The following is a 6,427-nucleotide window of genomic DNA, read 5'->3' on the forward strand; positions in this document are numbered from 1 at the left end:
TGGACTGTCTTTTTTTTCTTCTTTTTTTTTGGAGACAGGGTCTACCTCTGTTGCCTAGGCTGGAGTGCACTGGCACAATCTCAGCTCTGTGCAACCTCTGTCTCCTGGGTTCAAGTGATTCTCCCACCTCAGCATCCCAAGTAGCTGGGACTACAGGCACACGCCACCATGCCTGGCTAATTTTTATATTTTCTGTAGAGACAGGGTTTAGCCGTGTTGCCCAGGGTCGTCTCAAACTCCTGAGCTTGAGATCCTCCTGCCTCAGCTTCCCAAAGTGCTGGGATTACAGGCACGAGCCACTGTACCTGGCCAAAAAAGATGGACTGTTTAATCAAATTATTCTGGGAAACTTGTGTGACCAACTACCAAAATTAGATCTAGACCTCACATCACTTATTAGTGTATTAGTCTATTCTCACATTGCTATAAAGAAATACCTGAGACTGGGTGGTTTAAAAAGAAAAGGTTTAATTGGCTTACAGTTCTTCGGGCTGTACAGGAAGCATGATGCTGGCAACTACTCAGCTTCTGGAGAGGCCTCAGGAAACATACAGTTATGGTAGAGGCGAAGGGGAAGCAGGGATATCTTACATGGGTAGAGCAAGAGCAAGGAAGAGACTGGGTTGGGGGGCGGGTTACATACTTTTAAACAACCAGATCTCATGATAGCTCGCTCACTTACTGTCATAAGAACAGCACCGAGAGGATGGTGCTAAACCATTCACAGAGGATCCACCCTTGTGATTCAATCACCTCCCACCAGACCCCGCCCCAACTCTGGGGATTACAATTGAACATGAGATTTGGGTGGGGACATAGATTCAAACTATGTCAATTAGGATAGGTTCTCAATGCCTCAAAGACTTCAGTGTCAAAAATGAAGTCATAAGAAGTACCAGAAGAGAACAGTAAATTCCTTTATAACATCATAGTAGAAAAGTCTTCCTAAAGCCATAAATAAAACAATTGATGCTTTCAACTACAAAAACAAGGAACGTGTCTTCATAGAAAGAAAATTAACAATATAAATAAAGATTAACGAGAAATAACAAACTGGAGGAGAGGATTTGTACCTCATATTACAGCAAAGGGTGAATCCCTCTAGTGTAAAAAGAGTTTCTGGAATTTGACAAGGAAAAGATCAACAGATGAATGATTAGTTGACAGACATAGAAATATGAGTGATTCTTAAATATATGAAAATTGCTAATTAAAACTACCTTTCCATACCATTTTCCATTATGGCCAAAATCCAAACATTTGATAAATATAATTGGTGAAGCATGAGGAACATGGAGAAATGCCCAGGCACTCTTGGATATTGCTGGTGGAAGTACAAACTTTAGGGAAAATAATCTGGGAACATCTGTTAAAATTACAAAATCGCTGGTATGATTCTGTACTGCACGGCTGTTCTCTTGAGCCGTGGTCATTGATCTCCGTCCACCTTCTCTTCCACCTAAGTGTGTGCCGCCACCTGATGGAAGATTTGATGGACAGGGACATGAGTCCCCTGAGGCCCCAGAACTATCTTTTCAGTTGTGAACTAAAGGCTGACAAAGATGATCACTTTAAGGTGGATAATGATGAAAATGAGCACCAGTTATCTTTAAGAACGGTCAGTTTAGGGCCTGGTGCAAAGGATGAATTGCAAATTATTGAAGCAGAGGCAATGAATTACGAAGGTAGTCCAAAGTAACACTGGCAACTTTGAAAATGTCTGTATAGCCAACAGTTTCCCTTGGAGCTTTGAAATAACACACCCAGTGGTCTTACGGTTGAAGTGTGGTTCAGGGCCAGTGTATATTAGTGGACAGCACTTAGTAGCTGTGGTAGAAGATGCAGAGTCAGAAGATGAAGAGGAGGAGGATGTGAAACTATTAAGTATATCTGGAAAGCAGTCTGCTACTGGAGGTGGTAGGAAGATTCCACAGAAAAAAGTAAAACTTGCTGCTGATGAAGATGATGATGATGAAGATGATGATGATGAAGAAGATGATGATTTTGATGATGAGGAATCTGAAGAAAAAGCACCAGTGAAGCAATCTATATGTGATACTCCAGCCAAAAAAGGACAAAAGTCAAATCAGAATGGAGCAGACTCAAAACCATCATCAACACCAAGATCAAAAGGACAAGAATCCTTCAAAAAAAACAGGAAAAAACTCCTAAAACACCAAAAGGACCTAGTTCTGTAGAAGACATCAGAGCAAAAATGGAAGCAAGTATAGAAAAAGTGCATTGAACAGTCCTGGGCACTACTGGTAAATTAAGCCCAAAGATGGGGAGAAAGGAAAAGGAGAGACAAATATAGTCCATACTCAGTGTCAACAATCCAGACAGAAGTCTTCTATTTTAATCCCAGTCCACTTTTCTGATTTGCTGCCCACGCCTCTTCAGGTTGGAAACAATCTCACTCTCAGTTCCCTAAAGCACTTTCTTCTGACTACTGTGATTTGGTGAACCTTGCCCTTTGCTTTCTATTACTTGCATATTTGCCTCACTTCTGACCATGTTTTTTGTTTGTTTGTTTGTTTTGTTTTTTTGTTTTTGAGACGTAGTCTCGCTGTCTCCCAGGCTGGAGTGCAGTGGCAGGATCTTGGCTCACTGCAAGCTCTGCCTCCTGGGTTCACACTATTCTCCTGCCTCAGCCTCCCAAGTAGCTGGGACTATAGGTGCCCGCCTGCACGCCTGGCTAGTTTTTTGTATTTTAGTAGAGACGGGGTTTCACCCTGTTAGCCAGGATGGTCTCGATCTCCTGACCTTGTGATCCACCCACCTTGGCCTCCCAAAGTGCTGGGATTACAGGCATGAGCCACCGCGCCCAGACCTCTGACCATGTTTTAAACCACCTTTGCATCTCCTTAGCTGCTCAATAAATATTTGAATGAATTAAAAAAAATTACAAAATTATTTACCCTGTGATCCAATAATCCTACTTCTGGAGATTTATTTATATAGACATATGAACAAGTTTATTCATTGCAGCATTTTGGTAAGAGCAAAATGAGAGCAGGTCAAGTCTCCATTAATAAGAACTGGTTAGATGGTGATACATCCATATCATAAAACACCATGTACATGAGAAGAAATAAAAAAGAAGCCTTGTAGTGTTACTGATAAAGCTGCATAATATATTTTTAAATTAAAAGCAAGATGTAAGATGATAATGAATGCAACTGAGTATGTTACAATATGCTTCCTTTTGTGAAGGAAAGAGGGGGAATAAAGACAGGTATTCCTAATTTTTGTACTTGCATAACTCCAGAAAGGAAAAATAAAAAATAAAAGTCATTATCTGTAGTAAGAAAAAGAGACAGATAGAGCAAGGATAGGAATGAGAGTTTTCACTGCATACCATTTATATTTGATTTTATGTCAAAGTATTGCTTGCTCAAAAAGAATAGAATGTAATAGTAACAAATATTGAAACGTAAAGTTAAGCCTCAATCTGCACAAGCCTGCCTTAAAGCGCCTTTAATCCACTTCCCTAACTGTTCCTTGCTCTTGTGTGTCACACTACTTGCCCTCCCTTTCATCCAGTTTTCTCAAGCTAACTGAATCATGGTAAACATGCTTTTAATTGTGCCAGGAATTCACTTTTCTCCAGCCACTTTCTAAAGTTGAAAGTAGAGGGCAGCAGGCCGGGCATGGTGGCTCACGCCTGTAATCTCAGCACTTTGGGAGACTGAGGCGGTTGGATCACCTGAGGTCAGGAATTCAAGACCAGCCTGGCCAACATAGTGAAACCCCATCTCTACTAAAAATACAAAAATTAGCAGACATGGTGGCAGGCACCTGTAGTCCCAGCTACTCGGGAGACTGAGGCAGGAGAATTGCTTGAACCTGGGAGGCAGAGGTTGTAGTGAGCCAAGATCATACCACTGCACTCCAGCCTGGGTGACAGAGCAAGACTCTGTTTAAAAAAAAAAAAAAAAAGGCAGAGAGCGGCCGACAGGGCCATGAAGGAAAAAGACTAAAATGCACCCGTTTAAGTTATGCCCCTCTGGTAAATGTTCCCGTCACACTACACTTCTCCTTCATAACACCCATCACTCTTGTAATTACTGTCCTCACGGCTCAGAAAAACTCATCTTTTTGTTATTGTCATAGCTAAAATTTATTGAGAGTATTATAATCCAAAAACTGTAAAGTGTTTTACATAGACTAAAATCTCACAACTAACCTATTTACTATGATTATTTACTTAAAGATTAGGAGATTGATACCCAGAAAGAGTAAGTAACTTGGCGGAGGGTCACGTAGCCAAATGACAGGACAGAACCTATGTCCTTAATCGTTACACTTCGCCATCTGGGATAGTGATGGTGGCAGGAAATACCCTACTTTCACTTTCATTATTTTAAATATTTAAACAACTTATTTTATCTATTCCATTAAAAAAAGAAAATTAGTGTCTAAGGCATTACTTGGTACAAATATTAGAATAGTGTAATTGAGAAAAAGAAGTTACATGAGAAATATAATGTGGTGCCTGAATTAGGCCATTCTTGCATTACTATAAATAAATGCCTGAGACCGGGTAATTTATAAGAAAAGAGGTCTGGCTGGCTCACGGCTCTGCAGGCTTTACAGGAAGCACGGTGCAGGCATGTGTTCAGCTTCTAGGGAGGCCTCCGGAAGCTTACAATCATGGCAGAAGAGAGAGCAGGCCCTTCACGCGGTGAAAGCAGAAGCAAGTGAGAGAGTGTGGAGGAGGTGCCACACACTTTTAAATGAACAGCTCTTGTGTGAACTCAGAGCAACAGCTCACTTATCACCAAGACGATGGTCCAAACCATTCATGAGGGATCCGTGATCCAAACACCTCCTACCACGCCTTACCTCCAACATTGGTGATTACATTTTAACATAAGATTTGTGTGGGGACAAATACCCAAACTATGTCAGTGCCCCATGCTGAAAAGGAAATAGTTAAGTGTATACTTATTCCTTTCCTTCACATAAATCTGATCATGGCTAGGTGCGGTGGGTCACGCCTGTAATCCCAGCAGTGATTACAGCCTCTTCGGGAGGCCAAGGGAGGCAGATCACGAGGTCAGGAGTTCGAGACCACCTGACCAACATGGTGAAACCCCATCTCTACTAAAAATACGAAAATTAGCCAGGCGTGGTGGTGGTGCCTGTAATCCCAGATACTCAGGAGGCTGAGGCAGGAGAATCACTGGAACCCAGGAAGTGGAGGTTGCAGTAAGCCAAGATCGTGCCATTGCACACCAGCCTAGGTGACAGAGCGAGACTCCATCTCAAAAAAAAAAAAAAAAAAAAAAAAAAATCTGATCATAAAATTAATCTTATTCCCATATTCAGCAAGTATATATTTCATCACCCACTATATCCTTAGCATCATGCCAGGAACACTGGGGAAAAGCAAAAACATACATAGACCCAAGATTTGATATTACAGTCTAGTATTGAAGAGATCATACAATACTAAATTGAACTTAAGATTTTTATAGATACTTATTTAAGTTTAAATTCACAGGATCTGGCAACCAAGCTAACACCCTCCAGGCAGGAAAACATGAATAGTCCAAGAAAATAGACATAAAGATACTGATGATGGATACTCCCCAGTAAAACAGTAGAATAACTGACAGTGAAGCTTTCATTCTTAAAGGTCCGTCCACATGTGCAGAGTTAGCAATCAGCTTTTAATGCCTTACTTTGTGTGTGTGTGTGTGTGTGTGTGTGTGTGTGTATGTGTGTGTGTGTGTCTGATGGAGTCTCGCCCTGTCGCCCAGGCTGAAGTGCAATGGTGTGATCTTGGCTCACTGCGACCTCCGCCTCCTGGATTCAAATGATTCTCCTGTCTCAGCCGCCTGAGTAGCTGAGTTTACAGGTGCTGCCACCATGCCCGGGTAATTTTTGTATTTTTAGTAGAGACAGGGTTTCACCATTTTGGCCAGTCTGGTCTCAAACTCCTAACCTTGTGATCTGCCTGCCTCGGCCTCCCAAAGTGCTGGGATTACAGGCATGAGTCACCGTGCCCAGCCCACCTTACTCTTAAATTGAAGCAACCAGCCTAATTTATTTCTGAGTAAAGGCTTTAATATTAAAGAGGAAAATTTTTTAAATCTTAACCATCCTTGGAGATATGTAAAAGGAATGTTGACTCTGTGAAACAAACATAGTATTTTTTTAAAGCTAGGAAATAGTAAAGAGCTCTTGGAAGTTAACATTATAATATAAGTAAATAATTCGTTAGAAAAAATGATACATAAAGGTAAGGAAATATCTCAGAAAGTAGAGGAAAAGTAAAAGATTGAAAATAGCAAAAACAAGACAATTGGAGGATCAATCTGAGAAGTCCAACATCTAACTAACAGAAGTTCCAGGAGAGAAAATATGAAAAACAGAAGAAAACTATTAAAGAACCATTTAAGAAACAAATGTTTTCCGTTTG

At 40.9% G+C, this 6,427-nt stretch overlaps 1 pseudogene; it reads left to right on the plus strand.

Moving 5' to 3' along the window:
* The first annotated feature begins 1,480 nt into the window (after nt 1–1,480).
* Nucleotides 1,481–2,245, plus strand: LOC112426728 (nucleophosmin pseudogene; annotated as a pseudogene).
* Nucleotides 2,246–6,427: the final 4,182 nt, after the last annotated feature.

The sequence above is a fragment of the Macaca nemestrina genome, chromosome 8 (assembly GCF_043159975.1).
Source record: "Macaca nemestrina isolate mMacNem1 chromosome 8, mMacNem.hap1, whole genome shotgun sequence".
Taxonomy (NCBI): Eukaryota; Metazoa; Chordata; class Mammalia; order Primates; family Cercopithecidae; genus Macaca; species Macaca nemestrina.